At 41.3% G+C, this 13,706-nt stretch overlaps 2 long non-coding RNA genes across 2 annotated transcripts; both read right to left on the reverse strand.

Moving 5' to 3' along the window:
• Window positions 1-519: 519 nt before the first annotated feature.
• On the reverse strand, window positions 520-2,269 carry LOC142379473 (uncharacterized). Its single transcript, XR_012769696.1, has 3 exons — window positions 2,145-2,269; window positions 1,244-1,312; window positions 520-728 (listed from the first exon to the last, which is right to left on the reverse strand). It is a non-coding gene; the product is annotated as an uncharacterized LOC142379473 (long non-coding RNA).
• A 7,619-nt stretch (window positions 2,270-9,888) lies between these two features.
• On the reverse strand, window positions 9,889-12,252 carry LOC142379474 (uncharacterized). The gene is made up of 3 exons (XR_012769697.1): window positions 11,714-12,252; window positions 11,442-11,525; window positions 9,889-9,996 (listed from the first exon to the last, which is right to left on the reverse strand). It is a non-coding gene; the product is annotated as an uncharacterized LOC142379474 (long non-coding RNA).
• Between the last annotated feature and the right edge of the window lie 1,454 nt (window positions 12,253-13,706).

Raw genomic sequence — 13,706 nt, forward strand, 5'->3', positions numbered from 1 at the left:
GGACTTACTATCTAAGTGCCTTGAGATGACATTTGTTGTATTTGGCGCTATATAAATAAAAATGAATTGAATTGAATTGAGTTGCAGACGGTGTTTTCCCGCGAGATTTCAGAACAGGATTTAGAGCGAGATTACACACAGACAACAACAAACTGTGCCTCCATTCATCCCAGTACAGCAGGATTATATCTCAAGTTGCAGCGACAAACTACAAATATGGTTGGTGACATTCCTCCTGTAGTATGTTGTCACTTGTCAGACACTCATTGTTACTATCTGAGCCTGTCAGTTTTAAAAAAATGCACGTTTAAAATGCTAACTGTGACGAGACTCACATGCCCCGTAGAAAACCATTATGTCCGCTCCAGGCTGCCTTAAAATAATGCAATACCTCTCCAAACTGCAAAGAAATGAAAAATAGTCTTATCACTCACAAATACATAAAAAAATTTTAAAAAGGGGCCCAGGTTGAAAAAAAACGAAGCTGGGTTAGGGTTGAATGTTTCAATAAGTCCTTCTTGCGCTTTTACGCTGGATGGCAGTGATGCGATTCTTTACGTAAAACTTAACTGCCGTCCAGCTTCTTCTTTGAAGTGCTTCAGGTGAAGTCTCAATGCAGGCAACACACTGCAGCTTTCCTGGCACTTTCCATGATTTAATGAAGGCCATTAATGTCTTCTCCACAGCGTGGACCTCCACTGAAGACCAAATCCTCTTCTTGGAGGTTTCTAAGAAAAAAGAAAGAGAAAAAAAGACAAAGACAATCAGGGGTATAGATTAGCGATGTAAAAGATTATTCAGTGACCAATCAGCCTTATTAATTTGATCAAATGTGTAATTTCATCAAGCAATGTCCTGAATGCTGATATTCTGACATCAAGTCAAAGATTATATATATTTTATAAACAGCATGTAACCTAATTTTTTACAGCATCAGTTGTATTGACTGATGTGGTACCCAACCTGATATGTATTTTACATTGTAGGAATAAACTGGGGATCTCAAGGATTAAAAGCTAATGCATGAAGTGTCGAGCTGTACAGACACAGTGTCTTTCTCAGATGATAAAAGTGATACTTAGAGCATTTCTGTGGCTTTGAAATAAAAGCATCATATGTGTTTGAGAAAGCGGCCAATCAGACCTTGTTTTAATACTGCCAGTTTAACTGTTCTGTGTGAAAAGGGTAATGGACAAACAGGGCATGTGGACATCAAGTGCCATGGCCTCAGTGTGTGTATTACCTGTGGTAGCAGGTTCAACGCTGCCAGGCTCATCAGATGTCCGCTGTTTTCTGTTAGAACTTTGTGGTCCTATCAGAAGCATAAATAGTTTATCAATGAAAAAGATGTAGGTTGCCACTATGGAATACCAGGAGAAGCAAATATGGAAAACAATAATCAGCTGCTTAAATGTGTAACGCACCTGATGATGACTGAGAGCAGCGAGATGAATCCTTCTCTGTCTCTGAGAGATCACTGTCCATAGCTTCCAACACTTCCTCTGAAAAGCAGGGATAACACAACTAAATATGACATGAAAAAATACATTTACTCTGAAATTATATATATATATATATATATATATATATATATATATATATAATATAATATGTGTTTGAGAAAGCGGCCAATCAGAGCTTGTTTTAGTACTGCCAGTTTAACTGTTCTGTGTGAAAAGGGTAATGGACAAACAGGGCATGTGGACATCAAGTGCCATGGCCTCAGTGTGTGGATTACCTGTGGTAGCAGGTTCAACGCTGCCAGGCTCATCAGATGTCCGCTGTTTTCTGTTCGATCTTGTTGATCCTATCAGAAGCATAAATAGTTTGTAAATGAAAAAGATGTAGGTTGCCACTATGGAATACCAGGAGAAGCAAATATGGAAAACAACAATCTGAAAAATATTGATTGCAATACAGTGTATGGTAAATGTATTATAAACAACATTCTGCAAATACTCCAACCACTCTATTGTCACCCAGCCTATTGTAAATCATCAACCACATAATGAGCAAACAAATAATCACCTGACAAATTAGGCTGCCAATCAAATGTCTATGTGTGGAGCAAGTCAACTTGGCTCTACTTCAGTTTGCTCGAGTCTCTGGAGTGCTTGGCAGAGCTGCTTAAATGTGTAACGCACCTGATGATGGCGGAGAGCAGCTAGATGAATCCCTCTCTGTCTCTGAGAGATCAATGTCCATAGCTTCCGGCACTTCAAAGCTGCCAGGCTCATCAGATGTCCGCTGTCTTTTGTTAGATCTTGTTGATCCTATCAGAAGAATGAATAGTTTGTAAATGAAAAATATGTAGGTTGCCACTATGGAATACCAGGAGAAGCAAATATGGAAAACAATAATCAGCTGCTTAAATCACCCGGCAACAAACAATTCTGTCTGCTGCCGTCTGGCAGACGGTACCGTAGTATCCGGACCAAGACCATCAGACTCAGGGACAGTTTTATACCACAGGCTATAAGTCTGCTGAACTCCTGAGCTCTGTGTATGTCTACTCACATCTGTTTATAGTAAACATCTGTTTATAGTACAGTTTATTTAAACTACCTCAATCTCATTCTTACATATGTATATATTTTGCGTCTTATTGTTTGTTTTCAACTTAGGTTATTGCACTAGCTACTGCACTAGTTTACTATTCTTATTCTTATCTAATTTTTGCACTATTTTATTTATCTTACTTTATTGCACTCTGTATGTTGAGTCATTGGAGGAGCCTGGGATATAAGTTGTTCATTGCCAACATATATGCTGTATCTGCTGTGCATATGACCAATAAAACCTTTGAACCTTTAAATGTGTAACGTACCTGATGATGACTGAGAGCAGCGAGATTAATCCTTCTCTGTCTCTGAGAGATCACTGTCCATAGCTTCCAGCACTTCCTCTGAAAAGCAGAGATAACACAACTAAATATGACATGAAAAAATACATTTACTCTGAAATTTTATATATATATATATATTTCCTTTACCGTTGGGATCGATTTCGATTTGGTCCAGGCTCTTTCCCTTAAAGTCCGAGAGCCGACCATGTTCAAGGGCAATCAGAACTTTACTCACTTTAGCCAACTGCAGTGTTCCTTCAGGTAGTCTATAGTACTGCCTATGGACCCGGATGTCATGGCCAAGAAAATTGGCAAGTATGTCCATCTCATTGTCTTGCAGGTTAAGAATCGTTGACATTGTGGATATGTGCTTTCTCAACTTGGTTGAGGACAGAGTTTCAGGATGCTTGGCCCCACATTCCTTTGCAATCTGTCTGATTGCATCAGATCCCCTTAAGCAAGTCTCTGCTTCAGGTCTGGAGAAGAAAAAGGAATTTTCATCTGGCACACCACAGGCCCGCCGATGTAAAACCAAAGCTTCCATTGATGAAAGCATGTCTGGCGTTAGAAGGATGGTAACTTTCCTGTTTCTTTTCCCTCTTATTTCAATGCGCTGAAAATGCTGGCAAAGCTTTTGCTCCAACTCTGAAAGTCCTTCTGCCAAATCTGAATGGACTCCTGATGTGTCTCTTAGGGTGAACGCACTAAGCAGCATCTTTGACACCTCACCCTCTCTTCTGCGATTAAACAGAATCACTTCACAACGAGTCAAATTGGCCAACTTTGACCAGTTCTTCTTATTTGGATCATTGTTAAGTCTGCTTTGGTATTCGTGTCTGCACTTATCAAGATACATGTGCATGTTCTTTACATCTTCCGTGAAAGGGAGGAGCTGCGGAGTGTTCCATTTCACCTCTCTTAGAGTCTGTAGGGCACGTGATGACACACACACATCCCACTTTTACTCATAAAGAACCCGGCTCCTCTCCAGATTCTTAAGAAATTCGCCATTGTCAGACTCTGCCATCTGCGCTTCACACTCAAGAATATCTGCAATCTTCTTGAGACTATGACCCAGTTTCAGGGCCAAGGATGGAGTTTTGTAGACGTTACTGTCTTCATCAAAGCCGGCCACGTCCTTTACTGCTTTGACCACAAAGTTGAAGTTGGAAGGTACAAAGAAGTCCTCAACTCGTTTTAGGTTGCCAGCTTTCCGTGATTGTTGAATTAATCTGCCTATTTCTCTTATTTTTAGTCTTATGTACTCATGTTTGGTCTTGTCATGTCCATGCTTTGCATAGAAATGTTCTCCAAGTCTCAAAATGCTTTTCTCCTCTCTGATGATGTTTGTGACTTCATCTTGGTGCATAGCATTCACCAGCTCCCAAACTTTTCTGCTAACACCGTCTGGGACGGGCTGTGCAAAGGCACAGAGTGATTGGATCCGACTTTTGCCCGGTTTTGTTGTGCTGCATTTTCGTGAAAGCCTGCACCTGGACATGTGCCTCCATAACAATTTCCTTTTAAGCAAAGCCTCACAATTTATGCAGTGCATGTAGTCACTTGCTTGCACTGGTTTCCCAGATTGCTGACTTGGGATTAGTGTTCCACTACCAGTTTTTAGGACTTCATTATTATGAGCACGGGTTCCTTTGTTTCTAATGAGGTCAAAATGCAGTTTCCGTTCCTTTGAGTTCAAAGGAAAAGTGATTGCTTTTGCTACAGCTGTTTCACTTTTGTGTTTACGCATTAAGTGCCTCGCCATTTTATGGCATTGTATGGGGCAGTACAGACAATAATGTTTTTTACTGTAAACTCTGGAACCATCCGTCTTTTTTTTCAGCTTCATTACTGACACATTTCCCAGGTCTGTGTCATCAGAGTTTTCACTTTCTTCTCTCCTATTACCTTTGTCTGAAGAAGTGCTGGGCAATGTCTTTCTTCTATAAGTCCTCTGTGACGTCTTCTTTGTCTTCAGTTTCACCAATGGAACCTTGCTCGTAAGTTCGTGAGATTCCTCTGAACTGCTTCCTTGTATTGAGCGTTTTGATGGCATATATTCATCACCACTGCTTTCAATGCAGCTCAAAGAAGCTTCTGATCCATCAGGCACCTTGGATATCGATTCCAGGTATTCTTTGTTAAGCTGGAAATTAAATATACAAGACGATTATTGCTAAATTATCTGCAAGAAGCATTAACCAGGTATGAAAATCTTACATTGTCTATGAGACCCCCTTAAAACCTGGGCAACTGAACCTGACAATCAATCTGCCATACAGGGTTAGGGTAAAGCTATGACATGCACTGTCAAAGTTATGTTAGAGGTAGGGTTGGTCGTGTTCTTCAAAAACATTTTTGTTATGTGTTCAAATTCTCATTACATCCCGACAGAACTCAATAAATCAAATGTTCTGACAAAATAAAGAAAACAATCCGTTATCTGTGGCTGTCACAGGACTGTAATAAACCACTTCCACTGATTTTATTTACTGAAGGATTATTTTGAATGAATGTGATAGGATTTGGCTGGCAATTTTCAATTTATTTCTTCTCGTCAACAAATCTCAATAGGTTTTTAATAGTTCTTTGACAACAACGAGAATTCTTTCTAGATTGCGCTGCTGAGGGTGGCAGCACGTTGGAGTAGCTCTGTACCTCACATTGAGATTTATTCTTTTTTCTAAATTTCATTCCTGTTTTTTCTTGGAAGAAATTGCATTTTTTTGGACAACTGTTCCTTCCTGCCTTGGATGCTGTGCAGCTGGATTGATTTTTCCCAATACTTTTGTATATTTTGCTCTTTTGTTATGATGCATAACCATAGCAACAGGGTGGTTTACAACAGGGAGCAGCTGATTAACATTGGAAAAGCAGAAATAATTCGACAACTGAAGCCAGAAATCCCACTGGAATTGAAAAGGAGGCGTCGTGGATGCAGAGCAGGAGCAAAGAGGAGAGAAAGAAAGAAGAAGTTCAAACCATCTCTGCCATCCGTCATCATGGGAAATGTAAGATCGTTAGCTAACAAGTTGGATGAACTTCTAGCCTTGACAAGGACTCAGCAAGAATATCGGGAATGTAGCATTATGTGTTTTACTGAGACATGGCTGCAGGATCATATCCCCGACTCCAGCATCTCTCTGCCGGGCTTCCTGACTGTACGAGCAGATCGGGATTTAAAGAGTAGCAGGAAAAGGAAAGGGGGTGGATTGGCAGTGCTTGTCAACAACAGATGGTGTCACCCAGGACATGTTACTGTGAAGAGTCGTCTCTGCAGTCCTGACATTGAACTATTGGCAGTAGGTTTTCGTCCATATTATTTGCCAAGAGAGTTCACCAGTGTTGTTTTGGTGGCTGTTTACATTCCACCCTCAGCTGTTGCCGACACTGCATGTGATGTCATCAGTTCCGTTGTTGCTCAGATACAGACACAACACCCCAATTCTTTTGTGGCAATATCTGGTGATTTTAATCATGCCTCACTCTCTGCTACACTGCCAACTTTTCAACAGTTTGTCAGCTGCTCTACCAGAGAAAACAAGACATTGGATTTGTTTTACACAAATGTCAAGGATTCATACATTTCCAAATCAAGACCTCCCCTGGGTAAATCAGATCACAACCTTGTTTTTCTCTGTTCAGCATATAAACCCCTTGTCCAGAGACTACCTGTCACAAAAAGGACTGTTAGAAAGTGGTCACATGAAGCTGAAGAAGCCTTACAGGGTTGTTTTGATGCAACCGATTGGATTTCTCTTTGTAAGCCACATGGAGAGGACATTAATGCCATGGCTGAGTGTGTGACTGACTATATAAACTTCTGTGTGGACAACACCATCCCCACCAGAACAGTGAGATGCTTCCCTAATAACAAACCCTGGATCACCAGTGAGCTAAAGGAACTATTGAACAAGAAAAAAAAGAGCCTTTAGGGAGCGAGACAGGGAGTTACTGAGGAGTATACAGAAGCAGCTCAAAGTCAAGATCAGAGAGAGCAAGGAGGTGTATAGAAAGAAGCTTGAGAGTAAACTGCAGAGGAACAATATCAGAGATGTGTGGTCAGGAATGAAGAAGATCACAGGCCTCAAGCAGAGGGAGGATCGGATGGATGGAAGTCTGGACAGAGCAAATGAGCTGAACACATTCTTCAACAGGTTCAGTTCAGGAACAAGCTCACCATCCTCCACTCCTGTTCCCAGCCAAAGAGACATCCCACCCTCCTCTGACCCACAGCTTTCCAGTAACATCTCCACCTCCACCTCAGTCATGGATTCTTCTGCTTCCACTAGTTTGTCTTCAACCCAATCAGGAGATGCTGCTGTCCCCTTTGCCTCCCCCTCCCACTTTTCTGTTTCTAGAAGTCAGGTGAAGAGGCAGTTGGAGAGACTGAACCGGAACAAGGCTGCAGGTCCAGATGGTGTCAGCCCCCGAGTCCTGAAGGCCTGTGCAGAGCAGCTCTGTGGGATTCTGCAACACCTTTTCAACCTTAGCTTGACCCAAGAGAAGGTACCACTGTTGTGGAAGACATCCTGTCTGGTTCCGGTACCAAAGAAAACCCACCCTTCAGACATCAATGACTACAGACTTGTTGCCCTGACTCCTGTTGACCCACCTGTGTAAGCAAACCAGCACATATCAGGACCCCCTGCAGTTTGCTTATCGCCATGGAGTTGGAGTTGAAGACGCTATCATACACCTGCTTCAACAAACCCACTGTCATCTGGACAAAGCAGGCAGCACTGTGAGGATCATGTTCTTTGATTTCTCCAGTGCATTTAACACAATCCAGCCTGATCTGCTTCGTCTGAAACTCCAGAAGACTCAGGTGGAGGCCTCAACAATCACCTGGATTAATGACTACCTGACAAACAGACCACAGTTTGTCAGACTGAAGAATTGTGTGTCTAACCAGGTGATCAGCAGCACAGGAGCACCACAGGGGACTGTACTCTCACCATTCCTTTTCACTCTGTACACTTCAGACTTCCAGTACAAGTCAGACTCCTGTCATCTACAGAAATATTCAGATGACTCTGCAGTTGTCGGGTGTATCAGAGATGGACAAGAAGCTGAGTACAGAGAGCTGGTGGACCGCTTTGTGGCATGGTGTGGGAACAATCATCTCATCTTGAATGTTAACAAAACAAAGGAGATGATTGTAGATTTCATGAGAAACAGGGTCAGATCAAACCCTTTTTCCATCATGGGAGAAGAAGTGGAGGTGGTTGAGGAATATAAATACCTTGGTGTTCATCTGGACAACAGACTGGACTGGAGACACAACAGTGAAGTCATCTACAAGAAAGGACAGAGCAGATTGTACTTCTTGAGGAAGCTAAGGTCCTTCAAGGTTTGCAACAAGATGTTGCAGATATTCTACAAGTCTGTTGTTGAGAGCGTCATTTCCTCTGGCGTCATCTGTTGGGGCAGCAGCATCAGAACCAGGGACCTAAAAAGACTCAACAACCTGATAAGGAAGGCTGGTTCTGTTCTGGGGACGACTGTGGAACCTCTGGAGACAATAATGCAAAGAAGGATTTTGCATAAAATCAAGAGAATTATGGACAACCCTGAACATCCTCTCCATGAGACTGTTATCGGAAAACAGAGTCTCTTCAGTCAAAGGCTTCTTCAGTTTGGATGCAAAACGGACCGCTACAGGAAATCATTCCTGCCCACAGCCATCAGCATCTATAATAACTCCTTGATTTAATTGAGCTACATCAACATTTAATTTCCCTCTGGGATAAATAAAGTATTTTTGAATTGAATTGAACAGTTCGGCTTTGGATACACACTAGGGCTACCACTAACCACACATTTTCTATTGAATAATCTATCGACTATTTCACAGATTAGTCGATTAATCTAAACGATTAATTTTCATCCAAAAAATCTAATTGATCATTTCAATTAAGTTCATTTTACTTTGACAAACTGTGAACTATGTCATTGTATAATGCAGCATAAAACAAAATGAAATACGCTATCCCTAAAATCTTGAATAAATATATTACCAAAATATGCTCCCCATATTCTCACAGTAGGCTACACTTACCCCTGTTTGTAATCAAAATCGATAGGCTCTAGTATTTTTCGACAAGGCAGCATAAATCTTCATAACACACCGTGTCTGTGTCACTGCAGCTTAGAACACATCCGCGGACTTTGCCGGTGTGTTCTGAGCTGATCAGCGGAGGAGCTCCGTGTGCATAATGGGACATGCAATGACACAGAGCTGGCTGAAAATCACCAAAGTTTCCCTTCAAACACTTATTCAATGGAATTTATAATGTGGCAGTCAGACAACTTTATGGCTTCATGAGTGTATTTAGCTAGCCTGGGCGAAAGCCGACTGTTGACTCTGTCAAACAGTCTGGGAAAACCCAAGAGGAATCCGTTTCCATGGAGGGCGGGACCTTACCCAGCAACTTAAATTCATTGGAGTAACGGAGTTCCCTTAACCAATCATAATGTTTAGAAATGACGTTGGTTATGCGCCGAGGTTCATGCTTACTCTCGCGAGGCTCTAGCTCGCGAATCACGCTTCCCACATCCGCTTTCATTATACCGGTACCATTTGATAAATCAAACTTTTCCCAAAGCCAGTTGGAGGGAGAGCTACGACATCCTTGCCACTAACAAAATTGACGAGGCATTCCTCTTGCTCTTGTTTTAATTGTGTAATGCTCTCCAGAGTTGAGACAACTTCATGGATAGCTTCTAGCGTTCTTCCGTCGCCATGTTTATTTCCGCTGCGGTTGAACTACAATTATATGGACTACAATGGACTCCGCGCGTGAGTTCTGCGTCACCACTCGCAACTGTTTGCTGATTGGCAAAACACTGACCGAACCGAGGTAGGGGGATTTGGCCAGACTATGTGCGGAGCCAAAATCTTTGGGCGGAAGTACGTAGGATGGCGTCGCCAGGCTAGTATTTAGCAGCTCCAAGGACAAAAGTGTTTTTTTTTTAAAACATGCGTTGATTTAAAATATTGATGTCGACGCATTTCCAGTGTTATGCAAACTTACAAATATGCTGTCAGTTCTTCTCAGGGGTGGTACATCTGGGTCTTCACCAGCACCAGCGTGTGAACTTTCAGGGCTGCATATATCTGTGTTGCTCTCAAAATCTAGGCTTGTTTCCTATGGGGGAAAAAACAATATAAAGCACTGGCACTGATGATTGAGGTTTTCGAATGAAGCTTTGAATGTCTGACCCTAACCCTAGAAAAAAAAAGAAAATTCTCGAACAAAAATGAATAAAGTGATTCATCGGATTAAATGAGTTAGTTTTTTTTTAATTAAATCAACAAGCGAGTGACGCAGCGCTCAGACCTCATCTCTGCAATTGTCTCACTCTTCATTCCAAAATTCACAACATGTTTCTATCTAACGAAATATTCTGCTTCAATCCATATTTGTTGGTGTTTAGCCTTTCAAAAACAATATCTTCACTGCGGTCAAAAAACTGTTTGCTCTCCTGCTTGCTGCACACAAAGCGAGGCCCGCACCTGTATTAATGGGGCAGTCTAGCGGCAATCTAACAGCACCATAAGGTACATTTATATAACCACAATGACATGAAATATAATTTCCCCCTTTTTTTAGGGTGATGACATCATAAAATATGATGACAGACATTCAAAGCTTCATTGGAAAACCTCAATAGAAGCTTTGAATGTAAAAGAAAATGACATCGATAGAGCCCTTATGCCTTGTCACACGCCCACCAGAACCTGTGATAGTTTCTAGTAAGCTTACCTGAACCCTTCCGACCCATGGGTCAACCCACGCATCACTACTACACAGCTCCCACTGGAATATAATTCTACAATTAATATGACAGCCTGTTAATAATATTAGTGTGGCCTAATCTTTATCTGTAACTGTGCAGAAATACTGAATTTAAACTAGGGCTGGGACTCGATTAAAAAAATGAATCTAATTAATTAGAGGCTTTGTAATTAATTAATCGAAATTAATCGCATTTAATCACATATAAATATTTGACCTGAGAACAGTGAGAAGTAATTTTTTTCACATGGATTTTTAGTATACCATTGAATAATGACTGAATACATAAGCTTAAGCAACACAAATATTGTTTATTTTTGTTCATGTCCAACAGACCAGTGCAATGTTTGCCATTAAGTGTAGCAATACCATATTTAGAAATACAGTACATTTCAGAAATGCAGGTAGCCTATAGCCTGACTACGTCATCCTCACGATTCTAGTCAGAATGTGAGTCTGAGACCGCTCCGTTGGGCGGTGATTATGTGGGGTGGGTTTAGCCCCGCCTACATAATTTTCTGTCGGGGAAGTTGGAATAAAAAAAAAAAAGCTGTGCAGCATTCAAATGTTGATTTTTAATGTGAACGTTATGGTTATGGTTATAACCCGTTATGAACGAACTTCGAAGCTCCCAACTATTCGTTACAGCCCTAGCACACTCACTACAGTAATTTCTAAGTACCTGGGAAGAGACTTGCATTGTAACTGGCTAGTAACAATAACAGGGTGAAGTAAACTATTAGGAGGCCTGTCATATGGGACAGGACAAGCTAAAAGTTCTTGTTGACACTTACCAAAATCGTGGGAGCTGCAAGTAGCTGAGATGAAAGTTCTGATAGTGCTGGTGTCTCCTCCTCTTGGTTTGGACTTCCTGAGGGCTAAACACCACAGACAGACACATTTATTACCATTTCTCCAAAACATGAGGTTCATAAAGATCTGAAGAGCACTACACTCCTACATACATATTTTCTTTATTGAAAACTAAAACATAATGTGCAAGAGGCCCCATTATAAATATTGTATTATACATTACATTTGAAAATCAGAGCCCCATCATCATTACCTGTGTTTCGTGTTCTGTGTGCCTGGATAAGCATTTCTCATGATGCTCCCTCAGGCGTTGTAAGCGTGCCGACCGCCTGGATTGTGCACTCTGACTGAAGGAGGAAGTACAAAACAGTTGATGTAACATCTGATCTGTATACCTAGAAATGCATATTTTTTTAACTTCTAATGTAAATATCTGATATTTGAGGGGTGACCAGCCGCTCTACAGTGAACCTGGTTATGTGTTAGTACAGACATCCCAAGTTCCAAAAACTCATTTCAGGGAGATCACCAACTGTTTATTAACTAACGGTAATTTCTTAAACACAAAACAGAACAGTATTGGTCAAATGTATGTACATGTCCTTTCAATATTATCATCACTAATCGTATCACGATAATCATATTATCGCTATTTTTATTTTCTTTATTAATATTGTTATTACTATTTGTATTAGTGTTATTATCATCATCATCACTGTTATTATCATGCTTATGATTATCATCATGATCATCATCAATATCACTGTTCATGTTGTTATCATTATCACCACCATCTTCATCATTATCATTAACATTATTATTATCATCATCATTAGCACTATTATTATCATCATTAGCACTATTATTATCATCATCATTAGCACTATTATTATCATCGTCATCATTCTCACTTAGCCTACCCTTGAAGAAAGAAAAAATGAGATAAAAATGATAAGTCAATGCTCTGTTTGCATTTATTTTGTCCCTAAGATATTGACTTTTTTACTTGAAGGGTTAGGGTTAGGGTTAGGGGTTAGGGGTTAGGTGAATAAAAAGGTGAATTCCGGCGCCGAAGGCGTCGGAATTCGAAGCACGGTCCGTCCCTGGCCCGAATCATGGATCCCTTTCCCCCCCGAACGCCATCAAGTCCCCCCTGCCCTTCACTACAATGTGGTTATAAACAAAAAATTGGGTTAATAAAATAATTAAAATAAAACTTTCCTCTTTCCCTTACTTTCCTTTCAAATTAGGTTCACACAAGCATTCTTTTAGCTTCATTTCACACCTCCTTCACAATATTTCGACCTTTATTGGTCTTCTTCAGGTGTTTAGGTGTTCTGTTCCCTTTTTCCCCCCAGGTTCCTCCGAGCATATTGTCGGGTAAGTATTCCCTCTCCATTTATAGGTTCCTCCGAGCATATTGTCGGGTAAGTATTCCCTCTCCCTTTATAGGTTCCTCCGAGCATATTGTCGGGTAAGTATTTATTCGAACTTTTCGTATTGCTTAAATTTAGCTTAGGCACCCCCTGTTCTGTTCACAGCCTTCTGTCTCCTTATATAAGGGTTGGATAGTGGGCGGGGCTTAGGATTAGGGGCGGGGTTAGGGTTAGGGTTAGGGTCAGGGCTAGGGTTAAATAGTGGGTTAGGGTTAGGGGTTAGGGTAAGGGTAAGGGTTAGGGTTAGGGTTAGGGGACAAAACTCCGAATGGTACCCCCCTACCATTTGAGAACCATCCTTCAGATGGCCATAAGTCCTGATAGGAAGGTGGCATAGACAAGATACACACATCCTCGGATTCAGCAGGACAAGGGCTATCCACTGATACTCGAACCATTGGGGGCGGAGTCAAGGGGGTGGAGCTACGCCCGGAAACAACTTTGTTTTCCTTATATCTCCGGAACGGAAGGTCGTAGAGACATGGGGACAAGTCAGGCGTGTTCACAAGGGTCGAATTATGTCTGACGGAAGTCATCTCCGAGTCTCTACGACCTTTCGTTCCCGAGATAATCGGCAAAAACCGTTTCGCCATTGAAATGAGTGGAACTCGATTTTCTCGAAAAGTTCCTAAGTCCCACAGCCAAAAAGGACCCTGGGGAAAGTTGTTAGGAGCACGTTTCAGGCCATTTGGAGTCATTTGGTACCTATTTTGGAGACATGATTTTTGACAAAATACTTGGTCAATTTTCCAAAATTTTTACCAAGTCCCACAGTCAAAAACCCTAGTTGCAGGGTTAGAGTCAAAAACC

This window comes from Odontesthes bonariensis, chromosome 4 (assembly GCF_027942865.1).
Source record: "Odontesthes bonariensis isolate fOdoBon6 chromosome 4, fOdoBon6.hap1, whole genome shotgun sequence".
Taxonomy (NCBI): domain Eukaryota; kingdom Metazoa; phylum Chordata; class Actinopteri; order Atheriniformes; family Atherinopsidae; genus Odontesthes; species Odontesthes bonariensis.